Source organism: Balaenoptera borealis, assembly GCF_965194805.1.
Source record: "Balaenoptera borealis genome assembly, chromosome: 14".
Lineage (NCBI taxonomy): Eukaryota > Metazoa > Chordata > Mammalia > Artiodactyla > Balaenopteridae > Balaenoptera > Balaenoptera borealis.
Window position 1 is genome coordinate 30,919,297 of NC_138875.1, and position 23,896 is coordinate 30,943,192.

At 49.0% G+C, this 23,896-nt stretch overlaps 1 long non-coding RNA gene across 1 annotated transcript in view; it reads left to right on the forward strand.

Moving 5' to 3' along the window:
* Positions 1-23,896, forward strand: part of LOC309611210 — a 1,047,220-nt gene that overhangs the window by 484,209 nt on the left and 539,115 nt on the right. The window contains exon 2 of the long non-coding RNA XR_014234396.1: positions 1,523-1,562. This is a non-coding gene — a long non-coding RNA (uncharacterized lncRNA). The remainder of the gene's footprint in view (positions 1-1,522; positions 1,563-23,896) is intronic.

Below are 23,896 nucleotides of genomic sequence, written 5' to 3' on the forward strand. Positions count from 1 at the left end.
AGGTTTGATGGTGGAATCCTGTGGCTTGGCAACATGACTGAGGTTTGTTACTGGAACCCTCTTCCCTGGGAACATGACTGAGGTTTGATTCTGGACACCTTTGTCCTGGGAACATGACTGTGGTTTGATTGTGGAACCATGGGTCCTACAAACATGACTGAAGTTTTATTCTGGAACCATGTGTCCTGGGAATATGACTGAGGTTTGATTCTGGAAATCTGTGGCCTGGGAACTTGACTGAGGTTTGATGGCAGAAACCTGTGGACTGGCAACATGACAGAGGTTTGATTGTAGAACCCTGTGGCCTGGAAATATGACTGTGGCCTGGTACTGGAAACCCATGGCCTGGGAAAATGACATTGGTTTGATTCTGGAACCCTGTGGCCTGGGAACATGATTGAGGCGTGATTCTGGAAACCTGTGGCCTGGGAACATGACATCTGTTTAGATTGTGGCATACTGTGCCCTGGGAACCGGACTGAAGGCTTGGTTCTGGAATCCTGTGGAGTGGGAACAAGACTGAGATTTTATTCTGGAACCATGTGTCCTGGGAATATGACTGAGGTTTGATTCTGGAAATCTGTGGCCTGGAAACTTGACTGAGGTTTGATGGCAGAAACCTGTGGACTGGCAACATGACTGAGGTTTGATTATAGAACCCTGTGCCCTGGAAACATGACTGTGGGCTGGTACTGGAAACCCATGGCCTAGGAATTTGACATTGGTTTGATTCTGGAACCCTGTGGCCTGGGAACATGACTGAGGCGTGATTCTGGAAAACTGTGTCCTGGGAATATGACTGAGGTTTGATTCTGGAAATCTGTGGCCTGGGAACTTGACTAAGGTTTGATGACAGAAATCTGTGGACTGGCAACATGACAGAGGTTTGATTGTAGAACCCTGTGCCCTGGAAACATGACTGTGGGCTGGTACTGGAAACCCATGGCCTAGGAAGTTGACATTGGTTTGTTTCTGGAACCCTGTGACCTGGGAATATGACTGAGGTTTGATTCAGGAAAACTGTGGCCGGGGACTTGACTGAGGTTTGATGGCAGAAATCTGTGGACTTTAAACATTACTGAGGTTTGATTGTAGAACCCTGTGCCCTGGAAACATGACTGCGACCTGATACTTGAAACCCATGGCCTGGGAACTTGACATTGGTTTGATTCCGGAACCCTGTGGCCAGGAACAAGACTGAGGCGTGATTCTGGAATCCTGTGGCCTGGGAACATGACATCTGTTTAGATTGTGGAATACTGGGCCCTGGGAACCTGACTGAGGCTTGGTTCTGGAACCCTGTGGACTGGGAACATGACTGAGGTTTTATTCTGGAATCCTGTGGCCTGGGAACATGACATCAGTGGATTCTGGAACCTTGTGGCCTGGGAACATGAGAACGGTTTGATTCTGGAACCCTGTGTCCTGGGAACATGTCTGAGGTTTGATGGTGGAAACCTGTGGCTTGGCAACATGAATGAGGTTTGTTACTGGAACCCTCTTCCCTGGGAATATGACTGAGGCTTGATTCTGCAAATCTGTGCCCTGGGAAATTGACTGAGGTTTGATGGCAGAAACCTGTGGACTGGAAACATTACTGTGGCCTGGTACTGGAAACCCATGGCCTAGGAATTTGACATTGGTTTGATTCTGGAACCCTGTGGCCTGGGAACATGACATCTGTTTAGATTGTGGCATACTGTGCCCTGGGAACCGGACTGAAGGCTTGGTTCTGGAATCCTGTGGAGTGGGAACAAGACTGAGGTTTGATTCTGGAACCATGTGTCCTGGGAATATGACTGTGCTTTGATTCTGGAAACCATTGGCCTGGGAACATGACTGATGTTAGATTGTGGAATCCTGTGGCCTGGGAACATGACATCGGTTTGGATTCTTGTACCCTGTTGCCTGGGAACATGAAATCGGTTTGATTGTTCAAACCTGTCGTCTGGGAATATGACTGAGGTTTCATGGTGGTAACCTATGGCCTGGCAACATGACTGAGGTTTGATTCTGGATCCCTGTGGCCTGGGAACATGACTGAGGCGTGATTCTGGAATCCTGTGGCATGGGAACATGACATCTGTTTAGATTGTGGAATACTGTGCCATGGGAATCTGACTGAGGCTTGGTTCTGCAACCCTGTGGCCTGGGAACATGTCTGAGGTTTGATGGTGGAAACCTGTGGCTTGGCAACATGACTGAGGTTTGTTACTGGAACCCCGTTCCCTGGGAACATGACTGAGGTTTGATCCTGGACACCTTTGTCCTGGGAACATGACTGTGGTTTGATTGTGGAACCATGGGTCCTGCAAACATGACTGAGGTTTGATTCTGGAACCATGTGTCCTGGGAATATGACTGAGGTTTGATTCTGGAAATCTGTGGCCTGGGAACATGACTGAGGTTTGATTCTGGAATCCTGTAGCCTGCGAACATAACTGAGGATTGTTTCTGGAACCCTGTGGCCTGTGAACATGACATCAGTGGATTCTGGATCCCTGTGGCCTGGGAACATGAGAACGGTTTATTTCTGGAACCCTGTGACCTGGGAACATGTCTGAGGTTTGATGGTGGAAACCTGTGGCTTGGCAACATGACTGAGGTTTGTTTCTGGAACCCTTTTCCCTGGGAACATGACTGAGGTTTGATTCTGGACACCTTTGTGCTGGGAACATGACTGTATTTTGATTGTGGAATCATGGGTCCTGCAAACATGACTGAGGTTTGATTCTGGAACCATGTGTCCTGGGAATATGACTGAGGTTTGATTCTGGAAATCTGTGGCCTGGGAACTTGACTGAGGTTTGATTACAGAAACCTGTGGACTGGCAACATGACTGAGGTTTGATTGTAGAACCCTGTGCCCTGGAAACATGACTGTGGGCTGGTACTGGAAACCCATGGCCTAGGAATTTGACATTGGTTTGATTCTGGAACCCTGAGGCCTGGGAACAGGATTGAGGCGTGATTCTGGAAACCTGTGGCCTGGGAACATGACATCTGTTTAGATTGTGGCATACTGTGCCCTGGGAACCGGACTGAAGGCTTGGTTCTGGAATCCTGTGGACTGGGAACAAGACTGAGGTTTGATTCTGGAACCATGTGGCCTGGGAATATGACTGATGATAGATCGTGGAATCCTGTGGCCTGGGAACATGACATCGGTTTGGATTCTGGTACCCTGTTGCCTAGGAACATGAAATCGGTTTATTTGTGGAAACCTGTGGTCTGGGAATATAACTGAGGTTTGATGGTGGTACCCTCTGGCCTGGCAACATGACTGAGGTTTGATTCTGGATCCCTGTGGCCTGGGAACATGACTGAGGCGTGATTCTGGAATCCTGTGGCCTGGGAACATGACATCTGTTTAGATTGTGGAATACTGGGCCCTGGGAACCTGACTGAGGCTTGGTTCTGGAACCCTGTGGATTGGGAACATGACTGAGGTTTTATTCTGGAATCCTGTGGCCTGGGAACATGACATCAGTGGATTCTGGAACCCTGTGGCCTGGGAACATGAGAACGGTTTGATTCAGGAACCCTGTGGCCTGGGAACATGTCTGAGGTTTGATGGTGGAAACCTGTGGCTTGGCAACATGAATGAGGTTTGTTCCTGGAACCCTCTTCCCTGGGAACATGCCTGAGGTTTGATTCTGGACACCTTTGTCCTGGGAACATGACTGTGGTTTGATTGTGGAACCATGGGTCCTGCAAACATGACTGAGGTTTGATTCTGGAACCATGTGTCCTGGGAATATGACTGAGGTTTGATTCTGGAAATCTGTGGCCTGGGAACTTGAGTGAGGTTTGATGGCAGAAACCTGTGGACTGGCAACATGACAGAGGTTTGATTGTAGAACCCTGTACCCTGGAATCATGACTGTGGGCTGGTACTGGAAACCCATGGCCTAGGAATTTGACATTGGTTTGATTCTGGAACCCTGTGGCCTGGGGAAATGTTTGAGGCGTAATTCTGGAAACCTGTGGCCTGGGAACATGACATCTGTTTAGATTGTGGCATACTGTGCCCTGGGAACCGGACTGAAGCCTTGGTTCTGGAATCCTGTGGACTGGGAACATGACTGAGGTTTTATTCTGGAATCCTGTGGCCTGGGAACATGACATCAGTGGATTCTTGAAACCTGTGGCCTAGGAACATGAGAACGGTTGGATTCTGGAAGCCTGTGGCCTGGGAACATGTCTGAGGTTTGATGGTGGAAACCTGTGGCTTGGCAACATGACTGAGGTTTGTTACTGGAACCCCGTTCCCTGGGAACATGACTGAGGTTTGATTCTGGACACCTTTGTCCTGGGAACATGACTGTGGTTTGATTGTGGAACCATGGGTCCTGCAAACATGACTGAGGTTTGATTCTGGAACCATGTGTCCTGGGAATATGACTGAGGTTTGATTCTGGAAATCTGTGGCCTGGGAAGTTGACTGAGGTTTGATTGTAGAACCCTGTGGCCTGGAAATATGACTGATGTTAGATCGTGGAATCCTGTGGCCTGGGAACATGACATCGGTTTGGATTCTGGTACCCTGTTGCCTGGGAACATGAAATCGGTTTGATTGTGGAAACCTGTGGTCAGGGAATATGACTGAGGTTTGATGGTGGTACCCTCTGGCCTGGCAACATGACTGAGGTTTGATTCTGGATCCCTGTGGCCTGGGAACATGACTGAGGCGTGATTCTGGAATCCTGTGGCCTGGGAACATGACATCTGTTTAGATTGTGGAATACTGTGCCCTGGGAATCTGACTGAGGCTTGGTTCTGGAACACTGTGGACTGGGAACATGACTGAGGTTTGATTCTGGAACCCTGTAGCCTGCAAATATAACTGAGGATTGTTTCTGGAACCCTGTGGCCTGGGAACATGACATCAGTGGATTCTGGAACCCTGTGGCCTGGGAACATGAGAACGGTTTATTTCTGGAACCCTGTGACCTGGGAACATGTCTGAGGTTTGATGGTGGAAATCTGTGGCTTGGCAACATGATTGAGGTTTGTTTCTGGAACCCTGTTCCCTGGGAACATGACTGAGGTTTGATTCTGGACACCTTTGTGCTGGGAAAATGACTGTGTTTTGATTGTGGAATCATGGGTCCTGCAAACATGACTGAGGTTTGATTCTGGAACCATGTGTCCTGGGAATATGACTGAGGTTTGATTCTGGAAATCTGTGGCCTGGGAACTTGACTGAGGTTTGATGGCAGAAACCTGTGGACTGGCAACATGACTGAGGCTTGATTGTAGTACCCTGTGCCCTGGAAACATGACTGTGGGCTGGTACTGGAAACCCATGGCCTAGGAATTTGACATTGGTTTGATTCTGGAACCCTGTGACCTGGGAACATGACTGAGGTTTGATTCTGGAAAACTGTGGCCGGGGACTTGACTGAGGTTTGATGGCAGAAATCTGTGGACTGGAAACATTACTGAGGTTTGATTGTAGAACCCTGTGCCCTGGAAACATGACTGCGACCTGATACTTGAAACCCATGGCCTGGGAACTTGACATTGGTTTGATTCTGGAACCCTGTGTCCATGAACAAGACTGAGGCGTGATTCTGGAATCCTGTGGCCTGGGAACATGACATCTGTTTAGATTGTGGAATACTGTGCCCTGGGAACCTGACTGAGGCTTGGTTCTGGAACCCTGTGGACTGGGAACATGACTGAGGTTTTATTCTGGAATCCTGTGGCCTGGGAACATGACATCAGTGGATTCTTGAAACCTGTGGCCTGGGAACATGAGAACGGTTGGATTCTGGAACCCTGTGGCCTGGGAACATGTCTGAGGTTTGATGGTGGAAACCTGTGGCTTGGCAACATGACTGAGGTTTGTTACTGGAAACCCGTTCCCTGGGAACATGACTGAGGTTTGATTCTGGACACCTTTGTCCTGGGAACATGACTGTGGTTTGATTGTGGAACCATGGGTGCTGCAAACATGACTGAGGTTTGATTCTGGAACCATGTGTCCTAGGAATATGACTGAGGTTTGATTCTGGAAATCTGTGGCCTGGGAACATGACTGAGGTTTGATTCTGGAATCCTGTAGCCTGCAAACATAACTGAGGATTGTTTCTGGAACCCTGTGGCCTGTGAACATGACATCAGTGGATTCTGGAACCCTGTGGCCTGGGAACATGAGAACGGTTTAATTCTGGAACCCTGTGACCTGGGAACATGTCTGAGGTTTGATGGTGGAAACCTGTGGCTTGGCAACATGGCTGAGGTTTGTTACTGGAAACCTCTTCCCTGGGAACATGACTGAGGTTTGATTCTGGACACCTTTGTCCTGGGAACATGACTGTGTGGTTTGATTGTGGAACCATGGGTCCTGCAAACATGACTGAGGTTTTATTCTGGAACCATGTGTCCTGGGAATATAACTGAGGTTTGATTCTGGAAATCTGTGGCCTGGGAACTTGACTGAGGTTTGATGGCAGAAATCTGTGGACTGGGAACATGACAGAGGTTTGATTGTAGAACCCTGTGGCCTGGAAATATGACTGTGGCCTGGTACTGGAAACTCATGCCCTGGAAATTGACATTGGTTTGATTCTGCAACCCTGTGGCCTGGGAACAGGATTGAGGCGTGATTCTGGAAACCTGTGGCCTGGGAACATGACATCTGTTTAGATTGTGGCATACTGTGCCCTGGGAACCGGACTGAAGGCTTGGTTCTGGAATCCTGTGGACTGGGAACAAGACTGAGGTTTGATTCTGGAACCATGTGGCCTGGGAATATGACTGATGTTAGATCGTGGAATCCTGTGTCCTGGGAACATGACATCGGTTTGGATTCTGGTACCCTGTTGCCTGGGAACATGAAATCGGTTTATTTGTGGAAACCTGTGGTCTGGGAATATAACTGAGGTTTGATGGTGGTACCCTCTGGCCTGGCAACATGACTGAGGTTTGATTCTGGATCCCTGTGGCCTGGGAACATGACTGAGGCGTGATTCTGGAATCCTGTGGCCTGGGAACATGACATCTGTTTAGATTGTGGAATACTGGGCCCTGGGAACCTGACTGAGGCTTGGTTCTGGAACCCTGTGGATTGGGAACATGACTGAGGTTTTATTCTGGAATCCTGTGGCCTGGGAACATGACATCAGTGGATTCTGGAACCCTGTGGCCTGGGAACATGAGAACGGTTTGATTCAGGAACCCTGTGGCCTGGGAACATGTCTGAGGTTTGATGGTGGAAACCTGTGGCTTGGCAACATGAATGAGGTTTGTTCCTGGAACCCTCTTCCCTGGGAACATGACTGAGGTTTGATTCTGGACACCTTTGTCCTGGGAACATGACTGTGGTTTGATTGTGGAACCATGGGTCCTGCAAACATGACTGAGGTTTGATTCTGGAACCATGTGTCCTGGGAACATGACTGAGGTTTGATTCTGGAAATCTGTGGCCTGGGAAGTTGACTGAGGTTTGATGGCAGAAACCTGTGGACTGGCAACATGACAGAGGTTTGATTGTAGAACCCTGTGGCCTGGAAATATGACTGTGGCCTGGTACTGGAAACCCATGACCTGGGAAATTGACATTGGTTTGATTCTGAAACCCTGTGGCCTGGGAACATGATTGAGGCGTGGTTCTGGAAACCTGTGGCCTGGGAACATGACATCTGTTTAGATTGTGGCATACTGTGCCCTGGGAACCGGACTGAAGGCTTGGTTCTGGAATCCTGTGGACTGGGAACAAGACTGAGTTTTGATTCTGGAACCATGTGGCCTGGGAATATGACTGATGTTAGATCGTGGAATCCTGTGGCCTGGGAACATGACATCTGTTTAGATTGTGGAATACTGGGCCCTGGGAACCTGACTGAGGCTTGGTTCTGGAACCCTGTGGACTGGGAACATGACTGAGGATTTATTCTGGAATCCTGTGGCCTGGGAACATGACATCAGTGGATTCTTGAACCCTGTGGCCTGGGAACATGAGAACGGTTGGATTCTGGAACACTGTGGCCTGGGAACATGTCTGAGGTTTGATGGTGGAAACCTGTGGCTTGGCAACATGAATGAGGTTTGTTATTGGAACCCTGTTCCCTGGGAATATGACTGAGGTTTGATTCTGGACACCTTTGTCCTGGGAACATGACTGTGGTTTGATTGTGGAACCATGGGTCCTGCAAATATGACTGAGGTTTGATTCTGGAACCATGTGTCCTGGGAATATGACTGAGGATTGATTCTGGAAATCTGTGGCCTGGGAACTTGACTGAGGTTTGATGGCAGAAACCTGTGGACTGGGAACATGACTGAGGTTTGATTGTAGAACGCTGTGCCCTGGAAACATGACTGTGGCCTGGTACTGGAAACCCATGGCCTAGGAATTTGACATTGGTTGGATTCTGGAACCCTGTGGCCTGGGAACATGACTGAGGCGTGATTCTGGAAAACTGTGGCCTGGGAATATGACTGAGGTTTGATTCTGGAAATCTGTGGTTGGGAACTTGACTGAGGTTTGATGGCCGAAATCTGTGGACTGGCAACATGACTGAGGTTTGATTGTAGAACCCTGTGCCCTGGAAACATGACTGCGACCTGATATTTGAAACCCATGGCCTGGGAACTTGACATTGTTGTGATTCCGGAACCCTGTGGCCAGGAACAAGACTGAGGCGTGATTGTGGAATCCTGTGGCCTGGGAACATGACATCTGTTTAGATTGTGGAATACTGGGCCCTGGGAACCTGACTGAGGCTTGGTTCTGGAACCCTGTGGACTGGGAACATGACTGAGGTTTTATTCTGGAATCCTGTGGCCTGGGAACATGACATCAGTGGATTCTTGAAACCTGTGGCCTGGGAACATGAGAACGGTTTGATTCTGGAACCCTGTGGCCTGGGAACATGTCTGAGGTTTGATGGTGGAATCCTGTGGCTTGGCAACATGACTGAGGTTTGTTACTGGAACCCTCTTCCCTGGGAACATGACTGAGGTTTGATTCTGGACACCTTTGTCCTGGGAACATGACTGTGGTTTGATTGTGGAACCATGGGTCCTACAAACATGACTGAAGTTTTATTCTGGAACCATGTGTCCTGGGAATATGACTGAGGTTTGATTCTGGAAATCTGTGGCCTGGGAACTTGACTGAGGTTTGATGGCAGAAACCTGTGGACTGGCAACATGACAGAGGTTTGATTGTAGAACCCTGTGGCCTGGAAATATGACTGTGGCCTGGTACTGGAAACCCATGGCCTGGGAAAATGACATTGGTTTGATTCTGGAACCCTGTGGCCTGGGAACATGATTGAGGCGTGATTCTGGAAACCTGTGGCCTGGGAACATGACATCTGTTTAGATTGTGGCATACTGTGCCCTGGGAACCGGACTGAAGGCTTGGTTCTGGAATCCTGTGGAGTGGGAACAAGACTGAGATTTTATTCTGGAACCATGTGTCCTGGGAATATGACTGAGGTTTGATTCTGGAAATCTGTGGCCTGGAAACTTGACTGAGGTTTGATGGCAGAAACCTGTGGACTGGCAACATGACTGAGGTTTGATTATAGAACCCTGTGCCCTGGAAACATGACTGTGGGCTGGTACTGGAAACCCATGGCCTAGGAATTTGACATTGGTTTGATTCTGGAACCCTGTGGCCTGGGAACATGACTGAGGCGTGATTCTGGAAAACTGTGTCCTGGGAATATGACTGAGGTTTGATTCTGGAAATCTGTGGCCTGGGAACTTGACTAAGGTTTGATGACAGAAATCTGTGGACTGGCAACATGACAGAGGTTTGATTGTAGAACCCTGTGCCCTGGAAACATGACTGTGGGCTGGTACTGGAAACCCATGGCCTAGGAAGTTGACATTGGTTTGTTTCTGGAACCCTGTGACCTGGGAATATGACTGAGGTTTGATTCAGGAAAACTGTGGCCGGGGACTTGACTGAGGTTTGATGGCAGAAATCTGTGGACTTTAAACATTACTGAGGTTTGATTGTAGAACCCTGTGCCCTGGAAACATGACTGCGACCTGATACTTGAAACCCATGGCCTGGGAACTTGACATTGGTTTGATTCCGGAACCCTGTGGCCAGGAACAAGACTGAGGCGTGATTCTGGAATCCTGTGGCCTGGGAACATGACATCTGTTTAGATTGTGGAATACTGGGCCCTGGGAACCTGACTGAGGCTTGGTTCTGGAACCCTGTGGACTGGGAACATGACTGAGGTTTTATTCTGGAATCCTGTGGCCTGGGAACATGACATCAGTGGATTCTGGAACCTTGTGGCCTGGGAACATGAGAACGGTTTGATTCTGGAACCCTGTGTCCTGGGAACATGTCTGAGGTTTGATGGTGGAAACCTGTGGCTTGGCAACATGAATGAGGTTTGTTACTGGAACCCTCTTCCCTGGGAATATGACTGAGGCTTGATTCTGCAAATCTGTGCCCTGGGAAATTGACTGAGGTTTGATGGCAGAAACCTGTGGACTGGAAACATTACTGTGGCCTGGTACTGGAAACCCATGGCCTAGGAATTTGACATTGGTTTGATTCTGGAACCCTGTGGCCTGGGAACATGACATCTGTTTAGATTGTGGCATACTGTGCCCTGGGAACCGGACTGAAGGCTTGGTTCTGGAATCCTGTGGAGTGGGAACAAGACTGAGGTTTGATTCTGGAACCATGTGTCCTGGGAATATGACTGTGCTTTGATTCTGGAAACCATTGGCCTGGGAACATGACTGATGTTAGATTGTGGAATCCTGTGGCCTGGGAACATGACATCGGTTTGGATTCTTGTACCCTGTTGCCTGGGAACATGAAATCGGTTTGATTGTTCAAACCTGTCGTCTGGGAATATGACTGAGGTTTCATGGTGGTAACCTATGGCCTGGCAACATGACTGAGGTTTGATTCTGGATCCCTGTGGCCTGGGAACATGACTGAGGCGTGATTCTGGAATCCTGTGGCATGGGAACATGACATCTGTTTAGATTGTGGAATACTGTGCCATGGGAATCTGACTGAGGCTTGGTTCTGCAACCCTGTGGCCTGGGAACATGTCTGAGGTTTGATGGTGGAAACCTGTGGCTTGGCAACATGACTGAGGTTTGTTACTGGAACCCCGTTCCCTGGGAACATGACTGAGGTTTGATCCTGGACACCTTTGTCCTGGGAACATGACTGTGGTTTGATTGTGGAACCATGGGTCCTGCAAACATGACTGAGGTTTGATTCTGGAACCATGTGTCCTGGGAATATGACTGAGGTTTGATTCTGGAAATCTGTGGCCTGGGAACATGACTGAGGTTTGATTCTGGAATCCTGTAGCCTGCGAACATAACTGAGGATTGTTTCTGGAACCCTGTGGCCTGTGAACATGACATCAGTGGATTCTGGATCCCTGTGGCCTGGGAACATGAGAACGGTTTATTTCTGGAACCCTGTGACCTGGGAACATGTCTGAGGTTTGATGGTGGAAACCTGTGGCTTGGCAACATGACTGAGGTTTGTTTCTGGAACCCTTTTCCCTGGGAACATGACTGAGGTTTGATTCTGGACACCTTTGTGCTGGGAACATGACTGTATTTTGATTGTGGAATCATGGGTCCTGCAAACATGACTGAGGTTTGATTCTGGAACCATGTGTCCTGGGAATATGACTGAGGTTTGATTCTGGAAATCTGTGGCCTGGGAACTTGACTGAGGTTTGATTACAGAAACCTGTGGACTGGCAACATGACTGAGGTTTGATTGTAGAACCCTGTGCCCTGGAAACATGACTGTGGGCTGGTACTGGAAACCCATGGCCTAGGAATTTGACATTGGTTTGATTCTGGAACCCTGAGGCCTGGGAACAGGATTGAGGCGTGATTCTGGAAACCTGTGGCCTGGGAACATGACATCTGTTTAGATTGTGGCATACTGTGCCCTGGGAACCGGACTGAAGGCTTGGTTCTGGAATCCTGTGGACTGGGAACAAGACTGAGGTTTGATTCTGGAACCATGTGGCCTGGGAATATGACTGATGATAGATCGTGGAATCCTGTGGCCTGGGAACATGACATCGGTTTGGATTCTGGTACCCTGTTGCCTAGGAACATGAAATCGGTTTATTTGTGGAAACCTGTGGTCTGGGAATATAACTGAGGTTTGATGGTGGTACCCTCTGGCCTGGCAACATGACTGAGGTTTGATTCTGGATCCCTGTGGCCTGGGAACATGACTGAGGCGTGATTCTGGAATCCTGTGGCCTGGGAACATGACATCTGTTTAGATTGTGGAATACTGGGCCCTGGGAACCTGACTGAGGCTTGGTTCTGGAACCCTGTGGATTGGGAACATGACTGAGGTTTTATTCTGGAATCCTGTGGCCTGGGAACATGACATCAGTGGATTCTGGAACCCTGTGGCCTGGGAACATGAGAACGGTTTGATTCAGGAACCCTGTGGCCTGGGAACATGTCTGAGGTTTGATGGTGGAAACCTGTGGCTTGGCAACATGAATGAGGTTTGTTCCTGGAACCCTCTTCCCTGGGAACATGCCTGAGGTTTGATTCTGGACACCTTTGTCCTGGGAACATGACTGTGGTTTGATTGTGGAACCATGGGTCCTGCAAACATGACTGAGGTTTGATTCTGGAACCATGTGTCCTGGGAATATGACTGAGGTTTGATTCTGGAAATCTGTGGCCTGGGAACTTGAGTGAGGTTTGATGGCAGAAACCTGTGGACTGGCAACATGACAGAGGTTTGATTGTAGAACCCTGTACCCTGGAATCATGACTGTGGGCTGGTACTGGAAACCCATGGCCTAGGAATTTGACATTGGTTTGATTCTGGAACCCTGTGGCCTGGGGAAATGTTTGAGGCGTAATTCTGGAAACCTGTGGCCTGGGAACATGACATCTGTTTAGATTGTGGCATACTGTGCCCTGGGAACCGGACTGAAGCCTTGGTTCTGGAATCCTGTGGACTGGGAACATGACTGAGGTTTTATTCTGGAATCCTGTGGCCTGGGAACATGACATCAGTGGATTCTTGAAACCTGTGGCCTAGGAACATGAGAACGGTTGGATTCTGGAAGCCTGTGGCCTGGGAACATGTCTGAGGTTTGATGGTGGAAACCTGTGGCTTGGCAACATGACTGAGGTTTGTTACTGGAACCCCGTTCCCTGGGAACATGACTGAGGTTTGATTCTGGACACCTTTGTCCTGGGAACATGACTGTGGTTTGATTGTGGAACCATGGGTCCTGCAAACATGACTGAGGTTTGATTCTGGAACCATGTGTCCTGGGAATATGACTGAGGTTTGATTCTGGAAATCTGTGGCCTGGGAAGTTGACTGAGGTTTGATTGTAGAACCCTGTGGCCTGGAAATATGACTGATGTTAGATCGTGGAATCCTGTGGCCTGGGAACATGACATCGGTTTGGATTCTGGTACCCTGTTGCCTGGGAACATGAAATCGGTTTGATTGTGGAAACCTGTGGTCAGGGAATATGACTGAGGTTTGATGGTGGTACCCTCTGGCCTGGCAACATGACTGAGGTTTGATTCTGGATCCCTGTGGCCTGGGAACATGACTGAGGCGTGATTCTGGAATCCTGTGGCCTGGGAACATGACATCTGTTTAGATTGTGGAATACTGTGCCCTGGGAATCTGACTGAGGCTTGGTTCTGGAACACTGTGGACTGGGAACATGACTGAGGTTTGATTCTGGAACCCTGTAGCCTGCAAATATAACTGAGGATTGTTTCTGGAACCCTGTGGCCTGGGAACATGACATCAGTGGATTCTGGAACCCTGTGGCCTGGGAACATGAGAACGGTTTATTTCTGGAACCCTGTGACCTGGGAACATGTCTGAGGTTTGATGGTGGAAATCTGTGGCTTGGCAACATGATTGAGGTTTGTTTCTGGAACCCTGTTCCCTGGGAACATGACTGAGGTTTGATTCTGGACACCTTTGTGCTGGGAAAATGACTGTGTTTTGATTGTGGAATCATGGGTCCTGCAAACATGACTGAGGTTTGATTCTGGAACCATGTGTCCTGGGAATATGACTGAGGTTTGATTCTGGAAATCTGTGGCCTGGGAACTTGACTGAGGTTTGATGGCAGAAACCTGTGGACTGGCAACATGACTGAGGCTTGATTGTAGTACCCTGTGCCCTGGAAACATGACTGTGGGCTGGTACTGGAAACCCATGGCCTAGGAATTTGACATTGGTTTGATTCTGGAACCCTGTGACCTGGGAACATGACTGAGGTTTGATTCTGGAAAACTGTGGCCGGGGACTTGACTGAGGTTTGATGGCAGAAATCTGTGGACTGGAAACATTACTGAGGTTTGATTGTAGAACCCTGTGCCCTGGAAACATGACTGCGACCTGATACTTGAAACCCATGGCCTGGGAACTTGACATTGGTTTGATTCTGGAACCCTGTGTCCATGAACAAGACTGAGGCGTGATTCTGGAATCCTGTGGCCTGGGAACATGACATCTGTTTAGATTGTGGAATACTGTGCCCTGGGAACCTGACTGAGGCTTGGTTCTGGAACCCTGTGGACTGGGAACATGACTGAGGTTTTATTCTGGAATCCTGTGGCCTGGGAACATGACATCAGTGGATTCTTGAAACCTGTGGCCTGGGAACATGAGAACGGTTGGATTCTGGAACCCTGTGGCCTGGGAACATGTCTGAGGTTTGATGGTGGAAACCTGTGGCTTGGCAACATGACTGAGGTTTGTTACTGGAAACCCGTTCCCTGGGAACATGACTGAGGTTTGATTCTGGACACCTTTGTCCTGGGAACATGACTGTGGTTTGATTGTGGAACCATGGGTGCTGCAAACATGACTGAGGTTTGATTCTGGAACCATGTGTCCTAGGAATATGACTGAGGTTTGATTCTGGAAATCTGTGGCCTGGGAACATGACTGAGGTTTGATTCTGGAATCCTGTAGCCTGCAAACATAACTGAGGATTGTTTCTGGAACCCTGTGGCCTGTGAACATGACATCAGTGGATTCTGGAACCCTGTGGCCTGGGAACATGAGAACGGTTTAATTCTGGAACCCTGTGACCTGGGAACATGTCTGAGGTTTGATGGTGGAAACCTGTGGCTTGGCAACATGGCTGAGGTTTGTTACTGGAAACCTCTTCCCTGGGAACATGACTGAGGTTTGATTCTGGACACCTTTGTCCTGGGAACATGACTGTGTGGTTTGATTGTGGAACCATGGGTCCTGCAAACATGACTGAGGTTTTATTCTGGAACCATGTGTCCTGGGAATATAACTGAGGTTTGATTCTGGAAATCTGTGGCCTGGGAACTTGACTGAGGTTTGATGGCAGAAATCTGTGGACTGGGAACATGACAGAGGTTTGATTGTAGAACCCTGTGGCCTGGAAATATGACTGTGGCCTGGTACTGGAAACTCATGCCCTGGAAATTGACATTGGTTTGATTCTGCAACCCTGTGGCCTGGGAACAGGATTGAGGCGTGATTCTGGAAACCTGTGGCCTGGGAACATGACATCTGTTTAGATTGTGGCATACTGTGCCCTGGGAACCGGACTGAAGGCTTGGTTCTGGAATCCTGTGGACTGGGAACAAGACTGAGGTTTGATTCTGGAACCATGTGGCCTGGGAATATGACTGATGTTAGATCGTGGAATCCTGTGTCCTGGGAACATGACATCGGTTTGGATTCTGGTACCCTGTTGCCTGGGAACATGAAATCGGTTTATTTGTGGAAACCTGTGGTCTGGGAATATAACTGAGGTTTGATGGTGGTACCCTCTGGCCTGGCAACATGACTGAGGTTTGATTCTGGATCCCTGTGGCCTGGGAACATGACTGAGGCGTGATTCTGGAATCCTGTGGCCTGGGAACATGACATCTGTTTAGATTGTGGAATACTGGGCCCTGGGAACCTGACTGAGGCTTGGTTCTGGAACCCTGTGGATTGGGAACATGACTGAGGTTTTATTCTGGAATCCTGTGGCCTGGGAACATGACATCAGTGGATTCTGGAACCCTGTGGCCTGGGAACATGAGAACGGTTTGATTCAGGAACCCTGTGGCCTGGGAACATGTCTGAGGTTTGATGGTGGAAACCTGTGGCTTGGCAACATGAATGAGGTTTGTTCCTGGAACCCTCTTCCCTGGGAACATGCCTGAGGTTTGATTCTGGACACCTTTGTCCTGGGAACATGACTGTGGTTTGATTGTGGAACCATGGGTCCTGCAAACATGACTGAGGTTTGATTCTGGAACCATGTGTCCTGGGAATATGACTGAGGTTTGATTCTGGAAATCTGTGGCCTGGGAACTTGACTGAGGTTTGATGGCAGAAACCTGTGGACTGGCAACATGACAGAGGTTTGATTGTAGAACCCTGTGCCCTGGAATCATGACTGTGGGCTGGTACTGGAAACCCATGGCCTAGGAATTTGACATTGGTTTGATTCTGGAACCCTGTGGCCTGGGAACATGATTGAGGCATGATTCTGGAAACCTGTGGCCTGGGAACATGATATCTGTTTAGATTGTGGCATACTGTGCCCTGGGAACCGGACTGAAGCCTTGGTTCTGGAATCCTGTGGACTGGGAACATGACTGAGGTTTTATTCTGGAATCCTGTGGCCTGGGAACATGACATCAGTGGATTCTTGAAACCTGTGGCCTAGGAACATGAGAACGGTTGGATTCTGGAAGCCTGTGGCCTGGGAACATGTCTGAGGTTTGATGGTGGAAACCTGTGGCTTGGCAACATGACTGAGGTTTGTTACTGGAACCCCGTTCCCTGGGAACATGACTGAGGTTTGATTCTGGACACCTTTGTCCTGGGAACATGACTGTGGTTTGATTGTGGAACCATGGGTCCTGCAAACATGACTGAGGTTTGATTCTGGAACCATGTGTCCTGGGAATATGACTGAGGTTTGATTCTGGAAATCTGTGGCCTGGGAAGTTGACTGAGGTTTGATTGTAGAACCCTGTGGCCTGGAAATATGACTGATGTTAGATCGTGGAATCCTGTGGCCTGGGAACATGACATCGGTTTGGATTCTGGTACCCTGTTGCCTGGGAACATGAAATCGGTTTGATTGTGGAAACCTGTGGTCAGGGAATATGACTGAGGTTTGATGGTGGTACCCTCTGGCCTGGCAACATGACTGAGGTTTGATTCTGGATCCCTGTGGCCTGGGAACATGACTGAGGCGTGATTCTGGAATCCTGTGGCCTGGGAACATGACATCTGTTTAGATTGTGGAATACTGTGCCCTGGGAATCTGACTGAGGCTTGGTTCTGGAACACTGTGGACTGGGAACATGACTGAGGTTTGATTCTGGAACCCTGTAGCCTGCAAATATAACTGAGGATTGTTTCTGGAACCCTGTGGCCTGGGAACATGACATCAGTGGATTCTGGAAACCTGTGGCCTGGGAACATGAGAACGGTTTATTTCTGGAACCCTGTGACCTGGGAACATGTCTGAGGTTTGATGGTGGAAATCTGTGGCTTGGCAACATGATTGAGGTTTGTTTCTGGAACCCTGTTCCCTGGGAACATGACTGAGGTTTGATTCTGGACACCTTTGTGCTGGGAAAATGACTGTGTTTTGATTGTGGAATCATGGGTCCTGCAAACATGACTGAGGTTTGATTCTGGAACCATGTGTCCTGGGAATATGACTGAGGTTTGATTCTGGAAATCTGTGGCCTGGGAACTTGACTGAGGTTTGATGGCAGAAACCTGTGGACTGGCAACATGACTGAGGCTTGATTGTAGAACCCTGTGCCCTGGAAACATGACTGTGGGCTGGTACTGGAAACCCATGGCCTAGGAATTTGACATTGGTTTGATTCTGGAACCCTGCGACCTGGGAACATGACTGAGGTTTGATTCTGGAAAACTGTGGCCGGGGACTTGACTGAGGTTTGATGGCAGAAATCTGTGGACTGGAAACATTACTGAGGTTTGATTGTAGAACCCTGTGCCCTGGAAACATGACTGCGACCTGATACTTGAAACCCATGGCCTGGGAACTTGACATTGGTTTGATTCTGGAACCCTGTGTCCATGAACAAGACTGAGGCGTGATTCTGGAATCCTGTGGCCTGGGAACATGACATCTGTTTAGATTGTGGAATACTGTGCCCTGGGAACCTGACTGAGGCTTGGTTCTGGAACCCTGTGGACTGGCAACATGACTGAGGTTTGATTCTGGATCCCTGTGGCCTGGGAACATGACTGAGGCGTGATTCTGGAATCCTGTGGCATGGGAACATGACATCTGTTTAGATTGTGGAATACTGTGCCATGGGAATCTGACTGAGGCTTGGTTCTGCAACCCTGTGGCCTGGGAACATGTCTGAGGTTTGATGGTGGAAACCTGTGGCTTGGCAACATGACTGAGGTTTGTTACTGGAACCCCGTTCCCTGGGAACATGACTGAGGTTTGATCCTGGACACCTTTGTCCTGGGAACATGACTGTGGTTTGATTGTGGAACCATGGGTCCTGCAAACATGACTGAGGTTTGATTCTGGAACCATGTGTCCTGGGAATATGACTGAGGTTTGATTCTGGAAATCTGTGGCCTGGGAACATGACTGAGGTTTGATTCTGGAATCCTGTAGCCTGCGAACATAACTGAGGATTGTTTCTGGAACCCTGTGGCCTGTGAACATGACATCAGTGGATTCTGGATCCCTGTGGCCTGGGAACATGAGAACGGTTTATTTCTGGAACCCTGTGACCTGGGAACATGTCTGAGGTTTGATGGTGGAAACCTGTGGCTTGGCAACATGACTGAGGTTTGTTTCTGGAACCCTTTTCCCTGGGAACATGACTGAGGTTTGATTCTGGACACCTTTGTGCTGGGAACATGACTGTATTTTGATTGTGGAATCATGGGTCCTGCAAACATGACTGAGGTTTGATTCTGGAACCATGTGTCCTGGGAATATGACTGAGGTTTGATTCTGGAAATCTGTGGCCTGGGAACTTGACTGAGGTTTGATTACAGAAACCTGTGGACTGGCAACATGACTGAGGTTTGATTGTAGAACCCTGTGCCCTGGAAACATGACTGTGGGCTGGTACTGGAAACCCATGGCCTAGGAATTTGACATTGGTTTGATTCTGGAACCCTGAGGCCTGGGAACAGGATTGAGGCGTGATTCTGGAAACCTGTGGCCTGGGAACATGACATCTGTTTAGATTGTGGCATACTGTGCCCTGGGAACCGGACTGAAGCCTTGGTTCTGGAATCCTGTGGACTGGGAACAAGACTGAGGTTTGATTCTGGAACCATGTGGCCTGGGAATATGACTGATGATAGATCGTGGAATCCTGTGGCCTGGGAACATGACATCGGTTTGGATTCTGGTACCCTGTTGCCTGGGAACATGAAATCGGTTTATTTGTGGAAACCTGTGGTCTGGGAATATAACTGAGGTTTGATGGTGGTACCCTCTGGCCTGGCAACATGACTGAGGTTTGATTCTGGATCCCTGTGGCCTGGGAACATGACTGAGGCGTGATTCTGGAATCCTGTGGCCTGGGAACATGACATCTGTTTAGATTGTGGAATACTGTGCCCTGGGAATCTGACTGAGGCTTGGTTCTGGAACCCTGTGGATTGGGAACATGACTGAGGTTTTATTCTGGAATCCTGTGGCCTGGGAACATGACATCAGTGGATTCTGGAACCCTGTGGCCTGGGAACATGAGAACGGTTTGATTCAGGAACCCTGTGGCCTGGGAACATGTCTGAGGTTTGATGGTGGAAACCTGTGGCTTGGCAACATGAATGAGGTTTGTTCCTGGAACCCTCTTCCCTGGGAACATGCCTGAGGTTTGATTCTGGACACCTTTGTCCTGGGAACATGACTGTGGTTTGATTGTGGAACCATGGGTCCTGCAAACATGACTGAGGTTTGATTCTGGAACCATGTGTCCTGGGAATATGACTGAGGTTTGATTCTGGAAATCTGTGGCCTGGGAACTTGAGTGAGGTTTGATGGCAGAAACCTGTGGACTGGCAACATGACAGAGGTTTGATTGTAGAACCCTGTACCCTGGAATCATGACTGTGGGCTGGTACTGGAAACCCATGGCCTAGGAATTTGACATTGGTTTGATTCTGGAACCCTGTGGCCTGGGGAAATGTTTGAGGCGTGATTCTGGAAACCTGTGGCCTGGGAACATGACATCTGTTTAGATTGTGGCATACTGTGCCCTGGGAACCGGACTGAAGCCTTGGTTCTGGAATCCTGTGGACTGGGAACATGACTGAGGTTTTATTCTGGAATCCTGTGGCCTGGGAACATGACATCAGTGGATTCTTGAAACCTGTGGCCTAGGAACATGAGAACGGTTGGATTCTGGAAGCCTGTGGCCTGGGAACATGTCTGAGGTTTGATGGTGGAAACCTGTGGCTTGGCAACATGACTGAGGTTTGTTACTGGAACCCCGTTCCCTGGGAACATGACTGAGGTTTGATTCTGGACACCTTTGTCCTGGGAACATGACTGTGGTTTGATTGTGGAACCATGGGTCCTGCAAACATGACTGAGGTTTGATTCTGGAACCATGTGTCCTGGGAATATGACTGAGGTTTGATTCTGGAAATCTGTGGCCTGGGAAGTTGACTGAGGTTTGATTGTAGAACCCTGTGGCCTGGAAATATGACTGATGTTAGATCGTGGAATCCTGTGGCCTGGGAACATGACATCGGTTTGGATTCTGGTACCCTGTTGCCTGGGAACATGAAATCGGTTTGATTGTGGAAACCTGTGGTCAGGGAATATGACTGAGGTTTGATGGTGGTACCCTCTGGCCTGGCAACATGACTGAGGTTTGATTCTGGATCCCTGTGGCCTGGGAACATGACTGAGGCGTGATTCTGGAATCCTGTGGCCTGGGAACATGACATCTGTTTAGATTGTGGAATACTGTGCCCTGGGAATCTGACTGAGGCTTGGTTCTGGAACACTGTGGACTGGGAACATGACTGAGGTTTGATTCTGGAACCCTGTAGCCTGCAAATATAACTGAGGATTGTTTCTGGAACCCTGTGGCCTGGGAACATGACATCAGTGGATTCTGGAACCCTGTGGCCTGGGAACATGAGAACGGTTTATTTCTGGAACCCTGTGACCTGGGAACATGTCTGAGGTTTGATGGTGGAAATCTGTGGCTTGGCAACATGATTGAGGTTTGTTTCTGGAACCCTGTTCCCTGGGAACATGACTGAGGTTTGATTCTGGACACCTTTGTGCTGGGAAAATGACTGTGTTTTGATTGTGGAATCATGGGTCCTGCAAACATGACTGAGGTTTGATTCTGGAACCATGTGTCCTGGGAATATGACTGAGGTTTGATTCTGGAAATCTGTGGCCTGGGAACTTGACTGAGGTTTGATGGCAGAAACCTGTGGACTGGCAACATGACTGAGGCTTGATTGTAGTACCCTGTGCCCTGGAAACATGACTGTGGGCTGGTACTGGAAACCCATGGCCTAGGAATTTGACATTGGTTTGATTCTGGAACCCTGTGACCTGGGAACATGACTGAGGTTTGATTCTGGAAAACTGTGGCCGGGGACTTGACTGAGGTTTGATGGCAGAAATCTGTGGACTGGAAACATTACTGAGGTTTGATTGTAGAACCCTGTGCCCTGGAAACATGACTGCGACCTGATACTTGAAACCCATGGCCTGGGAACTTGACATTGGTTTGATTCTGGAACCCTGTGTCCATGAACAAGACTGAGGCGTGATTCTGGAATCCTGTGGCCTGGGAACATGACATCTGTTTAGATTGTGGAATACTGTGCCCTGGGAACCTGACTGAGGCTTGGTTCTGGAACCCTGTGGACTGGGAACATGACTGAGGTTTTATTCTGGAATCCTGTGGCCTGGGAACATGACATCAGTGGATTCTTGAAACCTGTGGCCTGGGAACATGAGAACGGTTGGATTCTGGAACCCTGTGGCCTGGGAACATGTCTGAGGTTTGATGGTGGAAACCTGTGGCTTGGCAACATGACTGAGGTTTGTTACTGGAAACCCGTTCCCTGGGAACATGACTGAGGTTTGATTCTGGACACCTTTGTCCTGGGAACATGACTGTGGTTTGATTGTGGAACCATGGGTGCTGCAAACATGACTGAGGTTTGATTCTGGAACCATGTGTCCTAGGAATATGACTGAGGTTTGATTCTGGAAATCTGTGGCCTGGGAACATGACTGAGGTTTGATTCTGGAATCCTGTAGCCTGCAAACATAACTGAGGATTGTTTCTGGAACCCTGTGGCCTGTGAACATGACATCAGTGGATTCTGGAACCCTGTGGCCTGGGAACATGAGAACGGTTTAATTCTGGAACCCTGTGACCTGGGAACATGTCTGAGGTTTGATGGTGGAAACCTGTGGCTTGGCAACATGGCTGAGGTTTGTTACTGGAAACCTCTTCCCTGGGAACATGACTGAGGTTTGATTCTGGACACCTTTGTCCTGGGAACATGACTGTGTGGTTTGATTGTGGAACCATGGGTCCTGCAAACATGACTGAGGTTTTATTCTGGAACCATGTGTCCTGGGAATATAACTGAGGTTTGATTCTGGAAATCTGTGGCCTGGGAACTTGACTGAGGTTTGATGGCAGAAATCTGTGGACTGGGAACATGACAGAGGTTTGATTGTAGAACCCTGTGGCCTGGAAATATGACTGTGGCCTGGTACTGGAAACTCATGCCCTGGAAATTGACATTGGTTTGATTCTGCAACCCTGTGGCCTGGGAACAGGATTGAGGCGTGATTCTGGAAACCTGTGGCCTGGGAACATGACATCTGTTTAGATTGTGGCATACTGTGCCCTGGGAACCGGACTGAAGGCTTGGTTCTGGAATCCTGTGGACTGGGAACAAGACTGAGGTTTGATTCTGGAACCATGTGGCCTGGGAATATGACTGATGTTAGATCGTGGAATCCTGTGGCCTGGGAACATGACATCGGTTTGGATTCTGGTACCCTGTTGCCTGGGAACATGAAATCGGTTTATTTGTGGAAACCTGTGGTCTGGGAATATAACTGAGGTTTGATGGTGGTACCCTCTGGCCTGGCAACATGACTGAGGTTTGATTCTGGATCCCTGTGGCCTGGGAACATGACTGAGGCGTGATTCTGGAATCCTGTGGCCTGGGAACATGACATCTGTTTAGATTGTGGAATACTGGGCCCTGGGAACCTGACTGAGGCTTGGTTCTGGAACCCTGTGGATTGGGAACATGACTGAGGTTTTATTCTGGAATCCTGTGGCCTGGGAACATGACATCAGTGGATTCTGGAACCCTGTGGCCTGGGAACATGAGAACGGTTTGATTCAGGAACCCTGTGGCCTGGGAACATGTCTGAGGTTTGATGGTGGAAACCTGTGGCTTGGCAACATGAATGAGGTTTGTTCCTGGAACCCTCTTCCCTGGGAACATGCCTGAGGTTTGATTCTGGACACCTTTGTCCTGGGAACATGACTGTGGTTTGATTGTGGAACCATGGGTCCTGCAAACATGACTGAGGTTTGATTCTGGAACCATGTGTCCTGGGAATATGACTGAGGTTTGATTCTGGAAATCTGTGGCCTGGGAACTTGACTGAGGTTTGATGGCAGAAACCTGTGGACTGGCAACATGACAGAGGTTTGATTGTAGAACCCTGTGCCCTGGAATCATGACTGTGGGCTGGTACTGGAAACCCATGGCCTAGGAATTTGACATTGGTTTGATTCTGGAACCCTGTGGCCTGGGAACATGATTGAGGCATGATTCTGGAAACCTGTGGCCTGGGAACATGATATCTGTTTAGATTGTGGCATACTGTGCCCTGGG